Genomic DNA, 27,052 nt, shown 5'->3' on the forward strand with positions numbered 1-27,052 from the left:
TACGTGTTAGGTGAGCATCTTAAAGACAGCAGATGTTTGGTTTGTGATTTTTGTGTAATCCATTCTGACAATCTATATCTTCTAAGCGGAGTATTCGGTGCATTTATGTTGAATGTTAATATTGAGATATAAAGTACTGTCCCATTTATCATGTTAATTGTTACCTAGATACTTTTTTTCATTGTGTTATTGTTTTGTAGTCCTTTGAATTTTATGTTTTTAAGAGGTTCTATTTTGGTGCACATTGAGTTTTTGTTTCAAGATTTAGAACTCCTTTTAGCATTTCTTGTAGGGTTTGTCTGGTTATAACAAATTCCCTCAGCATTTGTTTGTTGGAAAATGACTTTCTTTCTCCCTCATTTATGAAACTTAGTTTTTGGCTGGGCACAGTGGCTCATGCCTGTAATCCCAGCACTTTGGGAGGCCAAAGCAGGTAGATCACTTGAGGTCAGGAGTTTGAGATCAGCCTGACCAACATAGTGAAACCCATCTCTACTAAAAGTACAAAGATCAGCTGGGCATGGTGGCATGCACCTGTGGTCCCAGCTACTCAGGAGGCTGAGGCATGAGAATCACTTAAACCTAGAAGGTAGAGGCTGCAGTGAGACAAGATTGCACCACTGCAAAAGAAACTTAGTTTTTCTGGTTACAGAATTCTTGGCTAAGTGTTATTCTGTTTAAGGAAGCTAAAGATAAGACCCCATTCCCTTATGACATGTAAGGTTTTTTGCTAAGAAGTGTGCTGTTACTCTGGTAGGTTTTCTTGTATAGGTTACCTGATGCTTTTGTTGTACTGCTCTTAGAATTATTACTTTGTGTTGACTTTAGATAGCCTGATGACTGTATGCCTTGGTGATGACCATTTTCCAGCAAATCTCCTTGTAGTTCTTTGAGCTTTTGTATTTGGATATCTAAATCTCTAGCAAGGCCAGGGAAATTGTTCTCAATTATTTCCTCAAATAAATTTTCTGAGCTTTCTGCTTTCTATTCTTTCTCAGGAACACTAATTATTCTTAGATTTGGCCATTTCACATAATCCTATAGTTCTTGGATACTTAGTTCATTTCTTTGGATTCTTTCTTCTTTATTTATATCTGATTGAGTTAATTCAAAAGCCTTGTCTTCAAGCTTTGAAATTCTATATTTTACTTGTTAAAGTCTATTCTTTAAACTTTCAACTGCATATTGTAATTCTTTAAATGTGTCTTTCATTTCCAGAAGTTCTGATTGGCTTTTAAGATGTTCATCTCTTTAGAAAATTTTTCATTCATATCCCGTATTTCTTTTTTAATTTTTCATGTTGCTTTTCCCCTTTCCCTGGTATCTCATTGAGTAGCTTAAAAATCAACCTTTTGAATACTTTATCCGGTATTTCAAAGATTTCTTATTGGTGTGGATCTATTGCGGGAGAGCTAGTGTGATCTCTTGAGGGTGTTACAGAAATCTTTTTTTGTCCTATTACCAGAATTTTTTTCTAGTTTCTTATTTGGGTATACTTTCTAATTATTCTTGAAATTATTTTTGATTTGACTGTGTTTTCTTTTATTTCTTTTTCCTCCTTAGGGATGTGACTTTAATGTTTATAATTCACCGTAGCCAAATTCAGTTCTTTGTGTTTTCAGGATGAAGACTCTGTATGGTTCTAGAGAGTCTTTTTATGATGGCTTTTTCAGATGCTGATTGCAGTAGTAATGTGCTTAATGTCAGCAAATTCACTGTTATCCATAGGGTTGGAATGACAGAAGTCTCTTGAAATCTATCTCATTCCCCTGTGGTGTGCACTATTTTTTTAAGTTTATTTTTCCCCAGTATTTTATCTGCTGGGTTGAATAGTTCAGTCTTCAGGCAAATAGGGGAGTTGTCCACAGGTAACAATTGGCTGACTTTAAAGCAAGTGTGTAAATATAATACCCAATGGCAGGCAGAAGTGCCAGCCTTGACAGAGGTGGCTGGATGAGCTCTTAGCAAAAGCATTGAGGTCTTATCAGAGAGAAGAACTGGAGCCACCTCAGCTCCCCAGCCAGGTCAGCTGGAAAGCTATCCACCTCCCAGATATACTCATTACCCAGTGTTACATGTATTCAGATCAGACTGGCTCCTCTTTTCATCTCCAGAAATGGTTATATTCCAAGTACAGAGGAATCCTGACTCTACCCCTCATGCAAGCCTGCGCCTGCAGGGTGCTCCTTCTGTGGGGATGCAGTCACCCTGAAGTGTACCAGAGAGGCTGTTTATATGCCGAGCTCCCATGGGAAAAGCCCCAACTTTGTCTGCAGTGTCAGATGAGAGGGAAAATAAGTCCTCTTCTCCAAGACCCTTCACAAACACTAGAGTTGCCTGACTATTGAGATAGAGCTACAGACTTTCCCTACCAAGCCCAGCACTGCAACTGTACTGCTGCTGAAAGACATGTTCCACCAGCAGAAATATCTGAAACTTAAGGCTTACCATCCAGGTTCTTTGGTACCATGGAGTGCTCCCTTGAGGTGATTTACTCCCCTTTCCTCTAGGAGTAGAAGTCCCTAATAGCCAGACTTCTGAGAATGCTGTTGCTCATTTGGGTCTAGCTACCCAGTGTGGCTGCCACACTCAAGTTTGGTTCTGTGGAATGTCTGCAAGAGATTCAGAGATGTGACCTATCCCCATGTCTCCCAGCAGTGAGCACCAGCACCAGCTCTGATGGGGCTGGTAAGGAAGTGTTGAAGACTCTGTGAAATTACTTGGTAATAGATAATGTTAGTGTGTTGGGTTTCTCAAATGCCAGTTATCGTAGTAGTAAACAGGTCATGTGGACAGACTCAGGACCCCCTTATTAGCCAGGGTGATGTACACAATGTTGATAAGCTGAGATTATATGCAAGTTTTCTTCTTTCTGGGTGCAGTGTTATTATACAGGGAGATGCTCTGATGGCTGTATTTGTTGGCCTCCAGCCAGGAGGTGGCATTTGCAAAAGTTCACCAGCTGCAGTAGTAGTGTATGGATTAGAGCTTGCCTTATGTTACCCAGGGACAGTACTCGGGTTTCTCAGGCAATGGGCAGGGCCATAGAGCTCCCAAAGATTTCTGTTCTTTATGTTAAAATACCAGGGTGGGTTGTAGGGCAAAGCCAGGTGGGTGCTGTGTCTGACAGGTCTGTGCTCTGACTCTCTGCATGCAGGGCAAACAATAGCCCTTGTGGAAGTTGGGGGTGCTTCTCTGACCACTGGGTTAATATTCCAGAAAGGAATATATCTGCCTCTGCTACACAGAAGAGTTTATACAGGGAGTGGGGAGTAACAGGCTACAGCAAGCCCTACCCTGCTCTCTTACACTTGGCAAGACAGATCTCACACCCACAGTTTTTCACTAGCATCAGCAAGCTAAGTTTCAGGCCATCTATGCTCAGAACTCAAAACTGCCTCAGGCCATAAGCCTTATCCACGAAAACAGGAACCTTGGCTTTCAAGATCTGTCCCTCCCAGTTCAACCATACAACTGGGATGTCCAGCTCCCAGTGCTTGTTGATGCAGCACACTTCCCACTCACCCCCAAATCTGGCCAAGGGAGTTCTTTCTCACTTGAGGTTATATCACAAAATTCAGCTGGGAGCTTCTTTCAACCTGGAACCACTGCCTGAGTTAGTTTGCAGACTTCTGCAATATCCCCTGTGAGGCAGAATAAGGGAAGGCTTCCCTCCATCTGCAATGGAGACTGGGAATACACGCAAGGCTCTTCCTGCTGCTCTTCCTACATTTATATTACTAACTGCTCCCTAATCAGTTTCAGCACTGCGTAGGATTAAGGCCTTCCCCTGTGGCCTGTATTTCCAGTTTCCCTGGTTGGGGTGTATATCCTGAAGGCAGTCTCCCCAACTTACACACTTTCTTCTGGGTCATGCTATAGACTGCAGCCTGCCAGTTTTTTCAAAGAATGTGTGGATTTTACTTTTCCTCTTAAGTTCCTGCATTGCTTCTTGGAAAAAAATTCACAGTGTGAATATCTACACACAATTTTATCTTTCCAAGTGGGAGAAGCATGCTAACCCAGTCTCCAATCTGCCACCTTGGAAAAAAGAAAAGTTTATATTTTTTAAGATTAATTTTCTATGGGCCCTATTAGTTTCTGTTGCTTAAAAGATTGGCTAGATGTAGAAATGTCCTGTAAATCTTATTCATGTGTTTTAATGCATGTTTAGTAAGACCTCTAGGTTTCAAAGCTGACTGACCTAGGTTTACATCTCAGCTCCTCTACACACTGTCTACAGGGTTGGGGGAAGGTATTTAAGTTAATGTCACTAAGCCTCTATTGGTAAAATGAAGACAATAATATAGCTTATCTTGTAGGGCTGTTATGATGATTAATTATATCTGGTAAAGGTATCTGGTAAATAATAAATGCTAAATAAAAATTAGCAATGATGATGAGGAGGAGAATAATAATAGTGATGATGATGATGATTACTGTGATGGGGAAGCTGATGGGAAATCATGAAGTGCCTGGTAGTTCAGACTGAAATATTTTATGTAGATGTCATGTGCAGTCAGATATTAGAGATAGAAATCTTTAAAGTTACTCTAGCATTTCAAATCCAGTAGAAGCAAACAATGAGGAATCGGAATGATATAATCATGGCTTGGCCAGAGTGCCATGGATGCTGTCACTTCACCAGGGTTATTAGATAATTTAGATAGCTCTTAAGCAACAGGAGGACCTGGTGCTTTTATAATCGACCAATTGTAACGAGATTTCACTCCCTGTAATTTCCACTGAATTTCATCACACAGAGCTGCTTAAAATGTATAATTCATAGCAGAAAAGAACAATAGAATTTGTAATTCACAGACGGGGTATGTAACTGCAGCCATCTTATATTATTTACATAACTAATTTAATGAAACATAAGACATTAATGTCTTTTGTTTATGTCAGAGAAGCAGCTCAGTTCTAGATGTACTGAAGGAGAAATTCTGGATCCCAGATCATGCAAACATACAAAACCCCAAGTCAAGAAGTCAAGCTGCACACTTGGTTTCTCAAGTCGCCCACTTGGCCCTCTTCCAAGTTATACTTTTTTTTTCTCTCTTTCCTTTCCTTTTCCCTTTCCTTATTGTTCTAAAGCTTTTTCAAAAACTTCCACTCCTGCTCTAAAACTTGCCTCAGTCTCTTCTGCCTTGTGTCCCCACTTCAATTCTTTCTTCTGAGGAGGCAAGAATTTAGGTTTCTTCAGATCTATAGCAACAGATCCTCACTTATATTTCATACTATGTAACACCCTAGCATTCCATAGTAAAGTGGGGGTGGCTGGTACATGAAGTAGGGGAGATGGGGATTGCTGTAGCTTATGTGGAATCCATCCACAAAAGGACATGCCTAGGTATTATCCCATCCAGCTGAGACTAGGTACTAACCAAGAGCAACTCAGAAGAGGTTATAAAAGAGCAACTCAGAAGAGGTTACAAAAGACAGTTTTTACTGGAAAATTACACCTCTCTCTCTCTCTCTCTCTCTCTCTCTCTCACACACACACACACACACACACACACACACACACACACGTCATGGTAATCATCTAAATTGATTCCAATTCACACACACATAAAGAGAGAGAAAGGTTCCCACGATCAGAAAATGATTTCAGACTCCTAAAATCTAACGTGGACCTGATAATAAAAAGGCATTTAGATATTTAAAATCTCAAAAGCAATGGCATTCTTGGAATAAAATGTCAATGATTCACCATGACTTGTAATTCTATATATAGCACTTAGGCTTTATTATTATTAGTTACAATTTTTGTATGGATTCTTGCTTCTGAAACAAGACTCAAGGTCTTTTAACATCATCCATATCACCCCCACACACTTTCTCTCCCCGTTTGTTCTTTAGCCAGATCTGTAACTGAATAAACTTTTACTGTTTAACTTTTATCAAGCAAGGCAACAAACTGAAACACGACTCTCAAAGCCTGTCTAAAAAAAGAAAATGATAAATTGGTGGGATAAAACACTTTCGAAGGGAAAAATAAAACATGGCTTTGCCCTGGTAAGTTATGTATTTTTCACAATTATTCTGACTTAGTCAAAGCACACTTGACATGTTTGTCTGGAACTGGGAGAAGAATGAGGTAAGACTGTCTGCAAAGACATTTGTGTAGTAACTGACACTTGTCTCTTTGCTTTCGACATTTATTATAAAACCAATATATAAGGGCTTCACAATGGAAATAAATGAAGTCCAGTTGCTTTAGTTCCACCAGACTGTATAATCAACATGACCTCATTCTTGTGGTATTTGGTGATGTCCATACCCATACTACTAAATCTTCTCCTTGGCTAGCAGTTGTCATGGTAATCATCTAAGTTCATTGTAAGCATATACGACACATAATATGCAAAGTCTCTTCCTCTATATGTGCAGGTGTTTGGAGGAACCTAGTCTTTTAGTCAAGTCATGCTAAAGACAAAAAATGTCCTCCCCTCCCAAATTTGTTATGACTGAGTCACTGAGATTGTAACAGTTGGTGAAAATGTAGTTTTTCTCACTTATTAAAAAGAGTAAGTTTTGAGATGTCATTTTAGATTGCTCCTTTGGCTGATGGTATGATACCTTTCTGTTATTAAATTTACACTTCTGATAAAATGTAAACTGTGGTTTTAATTTTTACTATTTTATTCTCTCTATTACAAAACACGAAGACAATGAGTGAGACAGCCTTTAAACAATTGCCCCAACATGGGTACAGAAGGACGACTGAAATTCCATAGTTTTATCTTTTTAGGCCTGATAATGTTACTTAGCTCAAACTTTTCTGAGCTATTTTTATTTTTTCATTTATCCTCTTTTGATCAATAATCTTCCCATGGAAGCATTAACAATTATCTTTGCCGAGGCAACAGTGATAGACAGCCTTCAAAAGCCTATTCCTGAATAGTCCTGTTCTGTGTCAGGGGGTAGGAGGGAGATATGTCTCACTTAAGAATTTTAAGAGCACCAAAAGCTGAATTGGGATGGCATCACAGAGGGATGGGGTGGCAAAAATAATACTTTAATGAAGTTAATGGTGTATAGAGCCACTGTTGGTTGTTGAAGCATCTCTAGTCCTTAGAATACCACGAATTTACTTTTCTTGGAAGAAGTAAAGCAATGAGAGATAAAAAAAGAATGTGTATGCCAAAACAAATTTTAAAAAGTTACCTGTTCCATTGGGGAGTCAACTAAAAACATAATTAAGAAAATTAAATCCATATTCTTTTTTAGATACTTGTAGCCAGAAAATAATTCAGAATTCAGTCCAAATTGTAGGAAAATAATAACAAAAACAATTTCAAGACTAGAATCTGATCACAAGCATTCTATAGTTTTCTTCTGAAGCATATTTTCACTCTCTAATTCTCCATTTCTACCAAAGATAAATCTTATTAAAACAAATTTATTTGAAAATAAGTTTTAGTATTATACTTGGATTATTTGCATAAAGTGAAACAAAAATAGTGATTGGCCATATAGAGTCTTTTAAGTTGGCTTTGATAAAACTTTTTCATAAGGAATGTCAAATTAGACTTTCTAAATACATCTCAAGTATAGAAAGCCAAGCCAAGGTTTTTCCATTTGACCGTTCTGATATCTGTACAAATTGGGTGAATCCGTCTCTTCTCAAGGTCCCCAGAATACCTTGAGTTTCATGGGCCTGTTAGAAAGTAACATTCTTTACTTATGGAAATTTAGGAACTTTGTAAGAGAACCAAATGACAAGGCACGAGGTCAGGTTTTTTTGTTTTGTTTTTCCCCCCACATCTATTGGTTTTATCAAATCAACCTCAATTCCTCAAAGCAGTTTGGTTTCATTTGAAACTATGACATTTTAGTCAAAGCCCTGATAAAATAATCAGTGTATCCAATATGTCCTATTACAAAAGGTAACTAAATTGCCATAAAATTATAAAATAAAAATAAAATAAAATAAAAAATAGTTCTGAATTCTGGATAAACCACACATAGAGAAAGAAAAATGCTTGAATTTTTTTCACGAAAGTATACTTTACTTAATTGCTATTAGCTATAAATAGCTCAAAGGAAAAGTTTTCTTGACCCTAGAAAACTTAATATTTTTAAAATCAACATTGTTTCAAAATAAAGCTCATACAAATCCTTTCAGTTTTCTATCAGTTCACTAAGATGTAATTGATTATTGTTCATATTGATGTTGGGTTAGCAATCTTTATGGACAAATCATTTTTGTACTAACACTCTGAAAGATTGTACTTAGTCTAATTATATGATTTGCAAAGTTATGAGAAACCTGCATTGAATTGTACTTGTCAGGGTCCCTTTCTATGAATTTTCTTGAAGAAAAAGCAAATTTTGGACTCTAGCTGACTATAAACTGTGTTCTGAGAAGAATCATAGTAAAATAAAAATTTTCTGTGGATAGCAAAAGATTTAGAGTAGCCATGGTTAAAGACACAATTAAATGAAAATTTTCTTATTTCTGTGGCATACAACAATTTCACATAGTTATCATAATTATGACTGATAATATACCACACATGTCAGAATTTTGGAATACCACATCATTTTGAAACACATACTAATAACACATTTATACAACTATAACTCAAAGAAAATTAAATATCATTTCTTATTTGACAATGTTTCCCATATATTTTTAACATAACAAATAAGCCTAATATATTTTTCCTGAATTTCCAGGGGTTCCTTTTGGAAAAGACTTAATTTTAGAATTTGAAATTTGATTTGGAAATGTCAAATATTAACATTTAGAATACTTGATATCAAAATAGGAGCATAAATTCCCACAAAATAATGATCATTCATTAGCCAAAGTAATTATTCTTAGATATCATTAAGCAAAGACCATCACTTATTGATAGAGGGGATTCAAACAATCAGGAAACCTAGTAAAGATAGTATAAGGCAACTCTCTCCTCTTTTTTATTTTACAGTTCATTCAAAGGATAAAGAAAATATTTTATTATCTCTTTCTAATACTATATGAAAATCTTGTTCAAAAGAGAAAACCAAAGTTTACTTTTTTATTGGTGTTTTATAAATATTAAATCTATTTTTTGTCTGAAAAAAATAATCTGCTTAATTGTAAACCCTGGAGGAGACTACTACATTCCCCCAGATGAGGAGGCTGAAGAGACCAGACTCCCATAGCCACTTCTGATATACTTCACAAGGCAGCAGGCAAAGACAATTCCCAGATATCGAAAAAAGCTATTCCAAGGGCTTCTACAACCACTACCAGCACATTTTTTCCTTAGCCAGCCCCCAGTCTTCTCCACACAGCCTTCCTTATCGATCTCATTCTCAGTGAAATTAATCCCATATTCCCCAGTGACATTGATGCTGCAGGAGTCGTGGGCTCGGTTCTTGAACATGGAAGGGATGTTCTCCCAATCTGTGTAGTTAGTACTTAAAATCTTCCTGCATCCTATCCAGAATTGGAGCCATGTGGTTGTTTTTTGGGTAATTCGGCATCTGCTGCTGGAAGTTGTTATTAAACTCTGACATCATCTTATCTCTAAACACACAGCCAAGCAATGGCTGCAGCCACCTCTACCAGCATGGTAAGAGGCAGGAAGATGGCAAACATGATCATAAGATAATAATTCTCCTTGCAGGGCCCACAGCAGCCCACAAAGACCATGAGGAAGAGGAAGACACCCACTGCAATGAAGGCCGCAGGCAACAGAAAGCCAGAAGAGCCCCCCTGGATTACGGTCTGACTGAAGACAAGCTGTGCCAGACACCCACGGCAATCAGTCCCACTGCCCAGGCACAAAAGGCCAGCAGGAGGACATAAAGCAAGAACTTCACACATTTCATTCCTCCTTCCACCACCATGGCTGCCGGGCCTGTCTCCTCTGGCTCTAACTCTGTGCAAGCCCCTGCACCATCAGACCCTGCAGACAGCTGCGGACTGCCTGGGGTTGGGTGGGGCCAGAACAAACACTTCCAGAAAGTCCCTGGCCTCACATCCTAGGTGTCTCCCAACATTATAGAGCATTCTAGAGTGGGAGTTTCTGGCCCTCCTCTATTGGCACAGCTTCTCCATTTTCCAGGGATCCTGGTCTGAGCTAAATCTAATTTTAATAAAACCTAATAAACAGAGTCATTCAATCTGGTTTTGACCATACCAAGATTTTCACAAATCTTTTATACCCTTTTACAGTTTTTAAAATTCTCTTTCATTTCAACTTCTCTGTAGCCTTTCAATTTATCTATCTCATTGTATCCTTTTTTATCCATTAAACTTAAAAACTTCCAAATAACTTATATATTACTTTTCCTTTGCAAAAACCACATTCTCATATTTCCTTTTCTTGTACATTCTGTGTATAGATTTATTTCCCTTCCTTTTTTTTTGTTTTAGACAGAGTCCTGCTCCATTGCCCAGGCTGGAGTAGAGTGGCGCTACCTCACATCACTGCAACCTCTGCCTTCCAGGTTCAAGCAATTCTTCTGTCTCAGCCTCCTGAGTAGCTGGGACTACAGGCATGCACCACCACACCTGACTAATTTTTGTACTTTTAGTAGAGATGGAGGTTTCTCCTTATTGGGCAGGCTGGTCTCCAACTCCTGACCTCATGATCCACCCACCTCAGTCTCCTAAAGTGCTGGGATTACAGACGTGAGCCACCGCACCCAGCCTCATTTTCCTTCTTATATCTAGTTTTAATTATCATATACCACTCAGAATTTTAACCTGTAGTAACACCAGTAAGTAATTTTTAACTATCAGTTACATATTAACAATTTATGAATGTACATTTTATCATGTTTAGAAACATAGTTGTCTTAATGGAACAATTTTTAATGTGGAATAGAACATATTTATTAAAAGGGTTACATATATTTGTTTCTCTGAAATAAGAAGCCAAAAATATATAAGCTTCAACTCGTAATTAGTCATTAATGTCTTAGTATTATATCTTCTGTAGATGATTTAGGTATTCAATGAACATTTATAATTTAACTTAGCTTAGCAAAATCCCTAAGGGAAAAATTATCAAAAGGATTTGAATATCCTTTTTAAGTAAACACGTTATGGGAAAGGGATCCCAATCAAGGCCCCAAGAGAGGGTTCTTGGACCTCATCCAAGAAAGAATTTGGGGTGAGTCCATACAGTAAAGTGAAAGCAAGTTTATTAAGAAAGTAAAGAAATGACAGAATGGCTACTCCATAGGCAGAGCAGCAGCATGGGCTACTCAACTGATTAATTATACTTATAGTTACTTCTTGATTATATGCTTAACAAGGGGTGGATTATTCACGAGATTTCTAGGAAAAGGGTGGGTAATTTCTAGAACTAAGGGTTCCTCCCATTTTTAGACCATATAGGGTAATGTTCTGACATTGCCATGGCATTTATAAACTGTCATGATGCTGGTGGGAGTGTGTTTTACCATCCTAATGCATTATAATTAGCGTATCATGAGCAATACGGATGACCAGAGTTCACTTTCCTGGCCATCTTGGTTTCGGTGGGTTTTTGCCAGCTTCTTTACTGCAAACTCTTTTATCAGCAAGATCTCTATGACCTGCATCTTGTGCTGACCTCCTATCTCATCCTGTAAACAAGAATGCCTAAACTTCTGGGAATACAGCCCAGTAGGTCTCAGGCTTATTTTATCCAGCCCTATTCAAGACAGAGTCACTCTAGTTCAAATCCCTCTGACAAATGCTTTATGAAGCAAAATTATAATTATTTATTCCATTTACATTTATTTAGTTTATTCTTAAAAATTATGTTTAGAAAATTTCAGGAGACATTAGACAATTCTAGCAATCATTTCAAGTTACATTTTCTACTATCCTTTTTTATGTTACTCTATATTAGGCAAGTATCATAAAAGCATAAACCTTAAAATTAAATCCATGCCTTTTGTGTTGATAACTCAGAAGACAGTTATTTTTATTAAACTGATAATATTAAATTAGTCGTATTGGTCAAAGATATACCTAAGTCATGTGAACTAAAAGACATTTTAGTTTCTGTTATTCTGATAAAATATTTAATTTCAGATATTTATTTTTAAGTCAATCAATTAAAGCGCTTTTATATATTTTAGTAGTGAAATATTACATACACGTGAAACATATAGATATACATATGGACAGACAGATACAAGCAGTCCTAATAGCTTTATAAGATTCTTCATTTTTCAATTTTCAAATACATTTTTCCCACTTTTAGACTATTGATCCCTTGATTAGTTGTTCAAGTGCCATAAAAAATTGTTAGCTAGACAATCTCACATTTGCACTTTCAAAGACATGACTCAGGTAAAAATTTATATCCCAAAAGCACAGAACTTACATATAAACACTATTGCTTACATATAAACACTACTGCTTACATATAAACACTATAAAAACTTTGCTGAGGCAAAGAAGGGCGTAAGTAAACACCTAATCAACACAAGTTTGCTAAGACAATTATCTTGAACAATGGTAAGATATTTTAAATCGTCTTGAACAATTTAAGGCAATACTTTGCCCATTATAAAATTTTCTAGTAGTTTTGATGCAAAGAGGGAGATGCCCTCACTAATAAGAATTGTTTTATAGATGTAAATTTCTTTCAAAAAGTTCAAAGTATAAGGTCTTTTAGGTTGACTGAGGGAGCCATGGATGCTATGGTGACCCCCATGACCCACATGTACACCTCTGGATGGCCTCCCGGAATTAGAAAACCTGAAGTAACTGGAAGACCATGAAAAGCGGAAGAATGATCAACTAACTCGAGACATTCTTCTATTATTCTTATTCCAGCCTCAATTGATAAGGCCATTGGACTTTGTAACCAACCTTGGTCAACCTCCTGACTCCAGGCCCTACAATCCCCTCCCAGCTTGCAAACCTGTGAACCCCTCCCAGCTTGCAGAAAATCACACTAAGCTGTAACTTCTGTAACTTTCCACTGCCTACCCCAAACCTATAAAACCAACTCCTATCCCACCGCCCTCCACTGACTCTCTTTTCAGACTCAGCGTATCCAAACCCAGGTGAATAAACAGCCATGTTGCTCACACAAAGCCTGTTTGGAGGGCGTCTCTTCATTCAGAGAGTTCATTTTAACACAAAGCAGCCATCTAAATATTTGAAAGTTATAGTTTGGAGATGGATTCAGTTTAATAGGTGGTCTTTTCTGCTTAGCTTGTTTCTAAATTTGATTACTGACCTCAGCATCGAGCCCTTTAAAGAGTAGGACAAAGAAAGCATTTGCAGTTTTCAGGGCCTAAGATTTAAACATGTTTAAAAGCAGACGCAGCTCTAAGGCAGAGCAGCTAGATCTTTAAAAATCAAGGATCTTACTTTTACACTGAATTCCAGGTCCCCCAAAAAAGGGAAGCACCGTAACAGGCCAAAAATGCTCCCATAGTGTACCTTACTATGAAGACATTCCCTAAGGCTCATGGGTGACCCAACACCAATCAACCCATTCTGTGATCAACCCATCTCCTGCAGGAGTATTAGTTCTTGGTGGTGAGTGTTTCCATAGCCTCCAAGTCTTCAAAATGTGCCTTTCTTATGGAAATCTACAAAGAAAACAAGCATCCCTCTGCAGTAACACCCATTCACTACAACTGCTGTCAGCAATTTCTGAAAGTGCAACTTTTGCCAGTGACTTTTTAGCCACTGCACACACACACAAGTCAACTTCTCTCTCACAGTATGAAGTAGTTCCTGATACCCTGAAAGCAAAAGAGATCAGGTAACTCAGTGAAAAAGAGAGCAAAGCTTTCGACTGGAGAGAAGCCTGCCTGTGACTGAACTCCATAAGGAAAACAGAAGACCCTGGATGTTTTTCTTTACTCAACATAAAGTCTGAGTCACTTGAAGTCTCCTTTAGATTTCTTCATGTGTTATCAAAAATGACAAAGGGTTGGAAAAGCGTAAGTGGAAAACATGGAAGAATACATAGAGAAGCCAATTTGAGGAAATTTCATGCTTTATAAATGGCCAAAGAAGTTTTACACTTTTCTTGGCAGTTATGCCAACAAGATAGTAAGCAAACAGACATATTAAACATTTTTAAAAGGATTTAGCTGACTGAAAAAATTCCACAGAAATATGATCCAAGAGAAAAAAGCAGAATAGCTTTTTTTCTCCCCCAAAAAAGTATAGCCTGAATATCTGAATTTTTTTTTTTTTTTTTTAAGAGACAATATCTCGCTATGTTGCTCAGGCTGGAGTGCAGTGTTGTAATTAAAGATCATTGCAGCCTTGATCTCCCAGGGTAAAGTGATCCTCCTGCCTTGGCCTCCCAAGTAACTGGGACAACAGTTGCATGCCAGCATGCCTGATTAGTTTTTTATGTTGTTTTTAATCTTTTTGGAGAGACAAGGTCTCACTATGTTATCTAGGCTGATGTTCACTCCTGGGCTCAAGTGAACCTCCCATCATGACCTCCCAAGGTGTTGGGATTATAGGTGTGAGCCACTGTGCCTGGCCTTGAACAAACATAAGGTTTTAATTAAGCTAATTTATGACAACAGAATTCCTAAACAATTCTTTTCAAATCTCTTATTTCATCCAGAACAAACATGAAGTAGTTCTCCCATTCAATTTATCTTGTTCCAAAAGTAGCTTTTTCCAGTTATGCACATTAGTACATTATTTTAGGCATTTCAAAGGTCCACCATTTTGGTAATTGCTGCATATGACCATCCTGGGTTAGCTGAGTCCCCTTTCCTAGATATTTAAAAGAGAATACCCAATAACTGTTGTACATAAAACCAACTGGTATTTAATTAGTTGATGACAAATATAAAACCAAGCCTAAATTTTAAACAGTAGAAAGCAGCTGCAATTTTTAAAGCATGCTATTTAAAATAAGACCACTGTTGCCAAACTGCCAATCTCTTCATCCAAATCTTCTGTTGTGAGACAGGTGAAAAAAGCAAAATTTCTATGGAGAGCTCTTTGCCTGACCTTAACCCCAACCTCCAGTCCTGAGACAAAAGCAGAAAAACTTTGACATGAACCACCTGCTGTGAGATAGAGGCAGATAAAAGGCAGTTTTTGTTTTCTTTTGTTTTTTACTGTATTCCAAATCTGCCCACAGGGAAAACATTAAAAACAAATCTCTATTCTAGAAAGAAGTGGTTTGAAAGAACAGCCCTGTAAGGCCATTGCCTCGCCTGGAGGCCGGACACACCCACCTCTTCACCTGGCACCAGGCTCTGCACTCGGCACCTAGCTCTGCCACATGGCTCCACTGGAAGGCTCTGGCTAATGCAACCCTGGCCGGCTCTCGCACCAGAAAACCCACCCAACAACCCAACAACCAATAGAGGCCTGCCCCATCTCAGTCTTGCTCCCCTGGACCCAATCAGAGCACCCAGCTGTTGCTAGTTCCTCCTAGCCATAGCCCCTCACCCCAGGAAGTCAGAGAGACTTCCCCGGACCAGAGAACCTTGACCGGGAGCTGAATAAATTGGCATTTAATTTTCTTATATTGGCCTCAGTTTCCTCATTTTAAACTCGGCGATAACCCTTACAAGCCCAAATAAAGTCTAGACTTTCCATCAAAGTGTGGGATAAAGTCCATATTTCAGTAGAACTTACCCACAACACCTAATGGGACTTCTGAAGACAGAGAAGGCAATGGCTTCAGGCTGCCATCAAGCATCTCTTTCAGACAGAAACACTGGATGATCTAGGAGAGCAACTTTGAAACATGTAGACTATACCAGATACATCAACCTAAAGGGAAAAAATTGAGGCAAAAATTAATACTAACATAAGTAGAGAGTTGATTTCAGCCAAGTTTGAAAACTGCAAACTAGAAGCATAGATTCAAGATGCCCTGAATATATGCCCTGATTAGCAATAATTACAAGTGGGCTTTTAAAGGAAAAGGCAGTTCCTAAGTTGTTTACCAAGAATTTATATCAAAATAGCATGAGGTATTGATTGGCTATACAATGTTCCTTCTGTCACAGGAACATGTAGATAATGGGTGAGTCAGGAACCAAATGTCTTTAAACAATTTCACCCATCCCAGTCATGAATGCACCTGGCATGACTGAAGTCCCATAGTCATGTCTTTTGGGGCCTGATAAATTTTGCATATCTCATATAGCTCAGACTTCTCTGAGCCATTTTTCTTTTTTCAATGTAAATTATACTTTAATAAAGTTTATTTTGTAAAATAAAATAATTGGAGAGGTGAATGACCCTTTTGGTACATAACATTTGTTGTCACTTTCAAAAGCAAGTAAGTTGAAAAAATAGAGACATATTAGTTTGCTATGGCTGCTATAAAAAGTACCACAGAGTGACCTAAACAACAGAAATTTATTGTCACAAAGTTCTAGAGGCCGGGAATCTAAGATCAAAGTGTCAGCAGAGCATTTCCTCTGAAGGTGCTACAGAAGTATTTGTTTCAGGCCTCTCTCAAAGCTTCTGGTAGTCCCTTGGCTTGTGACAGCATAACTTTAATCTTACGTTCTCTCAGTGTGAATGCATATCTGTCTCTTCACGTGATATTCTTTTCATAAAGAATCCAATCATATTGGGTTATTGGCCCACTCTACCCTAGTATGACTTCATCTTAACTAGTTACATCCCCAAAGCCCTATTTTCAAATAAAGTCACAACTTGAGGTACTAGGATTAGGATTTCAACATATAATTTATCTGGGGGGACACAATTCATCTTATGTTTAAAATTATAGTGTTTTTATCAATCAGAATGGTATTCAGCTTTACAAATCATATTTCCAATTGTAGTTAAGGATGTTGTAAAATATTATGTTATATTGAGTATAATCAGATTAATGTGTAAATATATACAGATATATAAATGTACATGTGTATTATATGATACATTTACATAATTTTTGTAAGCACAATTCTGTACATAAAATAGGCACCACAATGTTAATATTTCTTATCTTGTAGTGACATAATTATAAATTATTTGAATGAGAAGTGAACTATATGTATATGTTTTCATCATCCATACAACTTCACATGAAGTAACAATAGATAATTACTTTAGAGACATTTGGAAGCTCTTCTATTATGTAGAAATAGTCTGTAACTCTTTTATCATATAGAAATAGTCTGTATTATTAAGCCTATTTAAAGGAAGTTTCTTTCAATGTTTCTAGGTATTAGGAGTATAATAGAAACATTTGATTTCAGACAGAGAACATCAACTGATGAAAGTTTGCATGATTTTTTTCACTAAATCTAAAAATTCAGATTCTATAAATGAGTCATTAAATTCTCTTAAAAATCAATTTAGCCNTCACAATATTATTTCCACACACAGCAAAATGTAGCCAAGTTTGATAGGAAAGTTGTAACAAAGACAAAAAGCTTTTTTAAAAAAAACACTTTCTGAGCATAACAATAGCAATTATTTGATCCTATGTATTTTAGATATTTCACATTTACACTTTGAGATATGATAAGGAACTAAGACAAGGAAAATTCTGAGATACAAGTGTAATATAAAAAACACCCCCTTTTAATATTTAAAATCTATAAGTGTACTTTTAGTAGACAATGGGCTTGTAGGCTGCCCTCATAACTATAGCAAAACTGAGAAGAGAAAAGATTAAGAGAGACAATGATCCCTGAAAGTTGAATATTCATTTTTGTACTTTTGGGGCTGGGAGAAGACAGATATCATGAACACTGCATTCACCAAACAGTGAACATACACTGTCATCCTCTACACAAACAGCACTTTTAAATATACCATGGATAACAAAACCTTCATAATTGTTAACAGTTTTATTTCACTTAAAATTATATCCACACTTGCTCTGGAAAAAAATCTGTCTTACTATATGTAATATATATATGCAATATTTTTCACACAGAGATATGTTTTAATATAATTTATATATGCATGCATGTGTGTGTATACAGCCTTGATTGACTGATCAGAGACCAAAAGAATATTTGGTAATCCCTAGGATTTACTAAGTAAAAGGCTGGCTTAATCCATTTGGGCTGCTATAACAAAATGTCATGAACTAGGTGGTCTATACACAGCAGTGTTTATTTCTGACATTACTAGAGTCTGGGGAAGTACAAGATCAAGGTTCTGGCAAGCTTGGTGTCTTGTGAGAGTTCACTTTCTGGTTCATAGACAAAGCCTTCTCTGTAACCTCACATGATGCAAGGGGTGAGAGGTCTCTGTTGAATCTCCTTTACGAGGGCACTAATTCCACTCATGAGAACTCTGTGCCTGTGACCTAATTACCTCTCAGAGTCCTCACCTCTTGATATAACCATCTTGAGGGTTAGGATTTCAATATGTAAATTTTGGGGTACATAAACATTCAGAGCATAATAAAGTTTGAGACTGTTTCTTGCATAATTTATAAGGTTACAAGTTATGTTTCAATGTCATTTCCAAGTTAGTTATGGCCCTATCATATAGCCTTGATGATATATATGTTGTCCTAGGCACCATCAGACATTTAATCATTTTATTGAGATTATCTTCCAAATTTATTTTTACTAGGCCCAGTCATAGGTGTGCAGAGTTGCATCATTCATCACACTCTTCGGCTTAAAATGCATTGACAACCTCCGCCTGTGAAAGATCTCTCTCATGTGTATGTTTTTATTCTCTTCTATCCTGTTGCCACCTTTTCTAATGCATTTGACGTATTTCCTTATGTGTGTGAAATCTTATCAAATTTTTGATGTTCTTTTTTTCCATGTTTTTGAGTGTGTGTGTGTGTGTGTATGAACTTATAAATTTAACTTGTGGCCTGAGGAATTTAAAGTTTCTGTGCATACCTCCAGATGGAGGTGAAACTAAAGAACTAGATATGCAGATTTGAAATTCAGAAGATAGATCTTGGGTACAAATAATATTGAGGATTTGTTACCTACACAATTGTTGTGTTTGATCCCTTGGCAGGTCAAATGAACAACCAAGGAAGATTTAATAAGGGGATTTTATTACTTACAACAAGTGAGGAGAACACCAGTGATAGTTCCCCAATTCAGTGCCTCACAAACAAAGGTGAAAACAGGGCTTTTATTGGGCAGATTAGCTGAGCCATTGTATGAAGAGATGGATCACAGTTATTAATCATGCTTCTGCATACATTACAGGTTTTTAGCATGGTAATGAGAAAAGTTTGTCAAAGTTCATCTCCAACTCAGGCATCTCTGGATCAAAGCAGTTTTTATTTTAAGTTGGATATCTATCCCCACCCAAATCTTATTTCGAATAATAATTTCCAATGTTGGAGGTGGGGGCCTTGTGTGAAGTGATTGGATTATAGGGGTGGATTTCTCGTAAAGCATTTAGCTACATTCTCTTGGTTCTACTCTCATGATAGTGGGTGAGTTAGTAGAAGATCTGGTTGCTTAAAAATGTGACACCTCATCCGTCTCTTGCTCATGCTCTGGCCATGTTACATGCCTGCTCCCTTTTCACTTTCCATAATGATTATTTCATAAGTGTCCACAGGACTCCCCAGAAGCCAAGCAGATGCCAGTATTATGCTTCCTGCACTGCCTGTGGAATGATGAGCCAATTAAACATCTTACTAAAATAAATTGTCCAGTCTCAGCTACTTCTTTATAGCAATGTGAGAATGGGTTAACAATGGAAAATCGGTACCAGGAATGAGATATTGCTATAAAGATACCTGGCAATATGGAAGCAGCTTTGGAACTGGGCAACGAGCAGAGAGGTTGGAAGAGTTTGGAGGGCTCAGAAGAAGACAGGAAGATGAGGAAACATTTGGAATTTCCTAGAGACTGATTAAATGGTTGTGACCAAAATGCGGATAGTGACATAAACAGTGAAGTCCCAGCAGATGAGGTCTCAAATGGAAATGAAGAATTTACTGGAAACTGGAGCAAACATCATGCATGTTATGTCTTAGCAAAGAGCTTGTCTGGATTGCATCCATACCCTAGGGATGTATGGAATATTTAACTTGAGAATGATGACCTAGGAGAAGCTTGTCCAACTCACAGCCTGCAGACTGCATGAGACCCAGGATGGCTTTGAGTACAGCCCAATACAAGTTTGTAAACAATCTTAAAAGATGAGATATTCTTTGTTTTTTTTTTTTTTTAGCTCATTAGCTATCATTAGTGTTAGTATATTTTATGGGTGGCTGAAGACTATCATTCTTCTTCCAGTATGACCCAGCTAAGCCAAAAGTTTGGACGCTCCTGACTTAGGATATCGGGCAGAAGAAATTTCTTAGTAAAATATCCAAGACATGGTGTGGCTGCTTCTAACAACCTAACTCAGGTGCGGGAGAAAGGAAATAAGTTAAAACTTATATTTAAAGGGGAAGCAGGGTGCAAAAGTTTGGAAAATTTTTACACACTAGCCTAGCCATGTGGTAGGAAAAAAAAAAGCCCATTTGCAGAAGAATTCAAGTAGGCTGTTGAGCAACCACTTGCTAGAGAAATTTGCATAACTAAAATGGAGGAAAGTGCTGATAGCCAACAGAATAGGAAAAGGCCTGGAAGGCATTTCAGATAAAGAGGCAGCCCCTCCCATCACAGGCCCTGAGGCCTCCGTGAACACCATAGCTTTGTTTGCCCAGGGCCCTGCAGCACTGCATATCCTTGGGACATGGCTCCAAGCTCTAGCCTCATCTCTAAGGGACCCAGGTACAGCTTAGGCATTAGTTCCAAAACATTCAAGCCATAAGCCTCAGTGGCTTCCATGTATTGTTAAGCCTGTGAGTACACAAAATGCAAGAGTGGATGAGGCTTGGAAGCCTCTGTCTAGATTTCACAGGATATATGGAAGAGCCTAGGTGTTTAGGCAGAAGCCTGTTGCTGGTGCAGAGCCCTCACAGGAAAACATTACTAGGGCAGTGCTGAAACCACTATTGCAAAAAAGAGCCCAGATAGCCAAGACAATCCTAAGCAAAAAGAACAAAGCTGGAGGCATCACGCTACCCGACTTTAAACTATACTACAAGGCTACAGTAACGAAAACAGCATGGTACTGGTACCAAAACAGATATATAGACCAATGGAACAGAACAGAGGCCTCAGAAATAATGCCACACATCCTACAACCCTCTGATCTTTGACAAACCTGACAAAAACAAGCAATGGGGAAAGGATTCCCTATTTAGTAAATGGTGTTGGGAAAAGTGGCTAGCCACATGCAAAAAACTAAAACTAGACCCCTTCCTTACACCTCATACAAAAAAAAAAAATAAATAAACACTGCATGTTCTCACTCACAAGTGGGAGTTGAACAATGAGAACACATGGACACAGGGAGGGGAACATCACACACCAGGGCCTGTCAGGAGGTGAGGGTTAGGGGAGGGATAGCATTAGAAGAAATACTTAATGTAAATGACAGGTTGATGGGTGCAGCAAGCCACCATGGCATGTGTATACCTATGTAACAAGCCTGCACGTTCTGTACATGTATCTCAGAATTTAAAATACAATAAAATTTTTAAAAAGCCTATGTGAAAAATAATTACTCTTGTTGCACTTCGTACAAATAATCAGGCCAAGTACAATAAGCCAACAGTTCATTTTGTAACAAATCAGTTCTATCATGATTACTTTTTAATAAAAATGGGGACTGGAGAGATAAAAGTTATGCTTCATAAAAACACATAGTACATGTGTTGTTAGCTGTTCTTGAGCTTTTCTGTAGTGTGGACTAAAACCTAGATTCTTTATAGGCTACAAGTCCCCAAACTAATGCTTTCAAATCTTAAATCTTAACTTTTAAAACTGAGAATTGCACACCTTACCCTAGTATTCATTATTTACCTTAAAGTACACTGTTCCCTTAAATGCACTACTAAAACTAAATATGACAATACTAACACCTTTGCCATGCAAGCTTTGGAACACCAGCCAGGCCTAGTTGAATACATTCAGATAATTGCAAAGCAGTTCCACTCCTCTCACCTTGGGGTCAACACCTACCCCCACTGTGCCCCTGATCAGCAGGAAGAAGTTAGAAGTTAGACTGGTGTTCACCCTTTTCCTTCTTTATTAGCCAACACCTTAAGATTAAGGTGTTATAAAACCCAAAGGGAAAGACTGAAACCTCCATTGCAAAATTATAACTGAGACAGTAAAAGAGATCTGACCTAACCAACTGCATCTTGCTTCTAGCTTCCAAGCTGTCCTTTATTATTCCTGGGCTTAGGCTGAACTAACTTTGGGAGGAATTTAGTTTATAGTTTAAAACAAAGATGACAACAGCCCTTTCCCAAAACAAACGTCATTCTTGCTTGGGGACTAGGCTGCCTTTGTAGTATTAAAAAATTTGCCACAAGAGTAGAAATTATGCTTTAGGAGTTATGCAGCCGGAGGCTACAAGATTCTGACCTTCCCTACACTGCTCCTAAAATCCTAAAATCAGTGCTTGAGATATTTTGTAGACTCTACAATTGATGGATCATCTGGCACCACAAAGATTGATAAACTAGCTCATCTGATCTTGTGGTCCCCACCCAGGAACTGACTCAGCACAGGACAGCTTCCATTCCCCGTGGTTTCATCTCCAACCCAAACAATTAGCACTCCTGACTAAACGGCCATCCTCACCTACCACCTTATCCTTAAAAACTCTGATGCATGAATGCTAGGGGAGACTGATATGAGCAATAATTAAACTCCAGTCTCCCTCACAGCCAGCTCTTCATGAATTACTCTTTCTCTCTTGCAATTCCCATCTTGATAAATCAGCTCTGTCTAGGCAGCAGGCAAGGTGAACCCATTGGACAGTTACAATACAGAAGGGAAATATAGGTTTAGAGCCCCCACAGTTCCACTATGCAGAGTCTGGGGCACTGCATAGGTAGAACTATGTAAAGAGGACTGTCATCCTCCAGACTGTGGAATAGTAGATCCACTGACAACTTGCACTCTTAACCTAGAAAAGCCACAGGCAAACAATGCCAGCCTGTGAGAGCAGCTATGGAAGATGAACATGGCAAAGCCACAGGAATGCAACTACCCAAGGCTTTGGGAGCCCACCCTTCACACCAGTGTACCCTGGATGTGGGACATGGAGTCAAAGAAGATTATTTTGGTGCTTTAAGATTTAATGACTGCTCTGCTGATTTCAAGGGCCTGTAGTTCTTTTTTTTTTTTTTTTTTTAGCTCATTAGCTATCATTAGTGTTAGTATATTTTATGGGTGGCTGAAGACTATCATTCTTCTTCCAGTATGACCCAGCTAAGCCAAAAGTTTGGACGCTCCTGACTTAGGATATCGGGCAGAAGAAATTTCTTAGTAAAATATCCAAGACATGGTGTGGCTGCTTCTAACAACCTAACTCAGGTGCGGGAGAAAGGAAATAAGTTAAAACTTATATTTAAAGGGGAAGCAGGGTGCAAAAGTTTGGAAAATTTTTACACACTAGCCTAGCCATGTGGTAGGAAAAAAAAAAGCCCATTTGCAGAAGAATTCAAGTAGGCTGTTGAGCAACCACTTGCTAGAGAAATTTGCATAACTAAAATGGAGGAAAGTGCTGATAGCCAACAGAATAGGAAAAGGCCTGGAAGGCATTTCAGATAAAGAGGCAGCCCCTCCCATCACAGGCCCTGAGGCCTCCGTGAACACCATAGCTTTGTTTGCCCAGGGCCCTGCAGCACTGCATATCCTTGGGACATGGCTCCAAGCTCTAGCCTCATCTCTAAGGGACCCAGGTACAGCTTAGGCATTAGTTCCAAAACATTCAAGCCATAAGCCTCAGTGGCTTCCATGTATTGTTAAGCCTGTGAGTACACAAAATGCAAGAGTGGATGAGGCTTGGAAGCCTCTGTCTAGATTTCACAGGATATATGGAAGAGCCTAGGTGTTTAGGCAGAAGCCTGTTGCTGGTGCAGAGCCCTCACAGGAAAACATTACTAGGGCAGTGCTGAAACCACTATTGCAAAAAAGAGCCCAGATAGCCAAGACAATCCTAAGCAAAAAGAACAAAGCTGGAGGCATCACGCTACCCGACTTTAAACTATACTACAAGGCTACAGTAACGAAAACAGCATGGTACTGGTACCAAAACAGATATATAGACCAATGGAACAGAACAGAGGCCTCAGAAATNGTAGGTAGAAAGGACTTGCCTCATCTAAGGCAAGACTTTGGATTTTGGACTTCTGAATTAACACTGCAATGTGTAAAGACTTTGGGGGACTATTGGTAAGGCAGAATGGTACTTTGAAATGTGAGTAGGACATGAGATTTTAGAGGGACCAGGGCCTAATGATATAGTTTAGATGTGGGTCACTGCCCAAATCTCATGTTGAATTGTAATCCTCAATGTTAGAGGAGGGACCTAGTGGGAAGTGATTGGGTCCTCAGAGCACATTTCCCATAAATGGTTTAGCACCATCCTTTTGGTGCTATCCTGACAATAATAAGATAACATAAGATCTGGTGATTTAAAAATGTGTCACCCACCCCGTCGTTCTGTCTTGCTCCTGCTATGCTCATGTAATGTACCTGCTCCCCTTTCCCCTTCTGACATAATTGGAAGTTTCCTGAGGCCTCTCAGATGCTGAGAAGATGCCAGCATCAAGCTTCCTGTACATCCTGCAGAACCATGAGCCAGTCAAACCTCTTTTGCTTATAAATTATCCAGTCTCAGGTATTTCATTATAGTAATGCAAAATGGACAAATATATCAGGGTTGAACTTCTTCCTGGAACTTTTCTGAAACAAAAACTCAAGGTGCAAAAGTTACCCGTGGGTACATTTTTAATTTGTACCCCAAAATCTAGAGACTGGTTACAATTTCATCACCTTTTAAATGAAAGTAGGAGATGAAGGGGTAAGGTAGAGTAAGAGAAGATATGCATGCATGAAACTTATTACAGTAAAATCCATTACAAATATTCAGTGCTTAGTTATATATGTAAAATATATCTTAGATCTCAATTGCTTTATGTAAGTACCCAGCGGCAGAAACTTTGATATGTTAAAGTGTATATAAGAAAAAATGTGTTTCTAAAATCTATTAATACTATTTATTATTTTCTATCTCTTGTAAATAACAGTACCTTGTGAGGACAGTATTTTTCTAGTGAAAATGTTATAATGGGGAAATCAAGGGGTACGACTACCCTTCCTTTTCTTTAATGTTGTTTTAGAGGACAGATTTTATAAAATCTACTTAATATGTCCAAACAAAAATTATTGACTATTATTGTCAAATGGCAAAGGCAGGGCTAGAAAATCTAGGTTCAGGCCATTGGTACACTGTGTCTTAATTTCCTCCACTAATATCTAGCCATAAGTGGAAAACAGAGTTTATATTTGTATGCCATGCATTTATAGAATGGAAAAGAGTAGTATTTTCCATCTTGTGTAGGCTCTCGGGCTAAAAGCACAAAATATCAAAGAGTAATACACAAAGCTATATGATTAAAGGACATTAGTAGCTTGCAGGAATTTTTCATCAGTGCACTACTGATGAGCTTTACAAGAGCCCTATGGAGAACATTTCATCAAAGCTGACATCTTGGAGAGCGTAACTTCAAACAGATGAGAGTAATGCTGGGCTCATATGTTGGTTACTATGTTTTCTGACATTAACTATAACATTAAACACATTAGGTGAGCTGTTTAAAGCTGTACAGAACCTGACAAAATGAACAGCAACACTGTTAACGATGAATTGAGATTTCAATAGAGTTCTTGGGCCAGAACCCTACTATATTTTCTGGTGTGAAAGCTTAGGCAATAGGTGTTACATTTATCACTACTGACAAGAATGAGACACCTTCATCACTCATGGCCTCATTTTGCTGTGACACAAGGTTTGTAGGCACAAGAGGTACACTTCCCAGAAACAGGGAAGACTCCTGGAGTTCATAGTCCAGTTCAGGTCTTAACACAGAAACTCATGCTGAAAAGAACAGCACATAAAGCTACAGTTTTTATGGACAGATCATTGCTTATATCTGTTTCAGCAAAATTCTGAATACATGTGAAAAAATTTTGAATGCTTTATAATGTTATCTTTAGACTTTTATCCTTAAGAAGAATGGGCTGTTTAATTAAATGAGTTGATCCATCAGAGTAACTTTCAACTTATCATAGGTTTTATTTTGTTTTTTTCTTTACTGAACTTGTCTTCTGTGTTCATGTCATGTAATGGTGCTTTCATATTTTTGGAAACATTTCCTTTAGAAATTAGCATATATTTTAACACACTTTTATAGAGTCAGAGAATAAAATGAACTGAAGGAGATGGAAATATATGAGGCAAACAGGAGCACAAAGGAGGGAGGCTAACCCTTTTGTGGAAAGACAATAAAACTTCATAGAGAATCTGAAGTTTGAGCTGATTCTATAATTCCTAGGTCATTAGAAAGAATAAAGAATATTTCTGGCAAATGAAATGGCCTTTTGAAATCTTTGCAGTGTATAAAGATGTTTGAACATACTAAAAGTATTCTGGTACTTGTAGAGAAAAAGATATTGCAAGACCAATGGGGTAGTTACAGCAATATAATTTGGGCCAAATTATAATATATCTTGAGTCCAAAATAAAGGCATTCATCTTTGTTAATTATCATTTTTATAAACAAAAGTCATCTATTGCATTAGGCTGAGTAACAACAAAAACCTGAATGTACATGAAAGAGAACAACATATATTGAGCAAGTATCATGTGCCAATCTCAAGACTGAGTACTTTTAATATATGGTCATATTTAACTTAGATAACAGAATATGTCATGAATAAAATCCCTATTCAGACTCCTACAGGTCAATTTCAATTTCCATGCAAAAGTTTGAGAAGAAATAATATGGCAACAGGAAGCCATACCTATAGGCCATTGCTGCTGATATTGGAGTTAAGAGCCAACATAAGGTGAATATACCAGAGTTTATGCCCCTAAGGTGTTTTGCATTGGGTAAGTCAACCTCTCTAGAAAGGTTTCCACTAAAAAACATTAATCATTATACCAGGTGATGTCTGGTATTGTTTCCTGGAAAAAAATGTAAACAACATTTTAAAGTTTATAAGGACTCTCAAGGGATCCAGAATAGCCAAAACAGTCTCAAAAAAGAGCAAAGTTGGATAACTCATTCTT

At 37.9% G+C, this 27,052-nt stretch overlaps 1 pseudogene; it reads right to left on the reverse strand.

Annotated features, from left to right (window-relative positions):
• Positions 1-9,113: 9,113 nt before the first annotated feature.
• LOC108314761 lies at positions 9,114-9,862 on the reverse strand (annotated as a pseudogene).
• Positions 9,863-27,052: the final 17,190 nt, after the last annotated feature.

Source organism: Cebus imitator, unplaced genomic scaffold, assembly GCF_001604975.1.
Source record: "Cebus imitator isolate Cc_AM_T3 unplaced genomic scaffold, Cebus_imitator-1.0 Scaffold161, whole genome shotgun sequence".
In the NCBI taxonomy this organism is placed as follows: Eukaryota; Metazoa; Chordata; class Mammalia; order Primates; family Cebidae; genus Cebus; species Cebus imitator.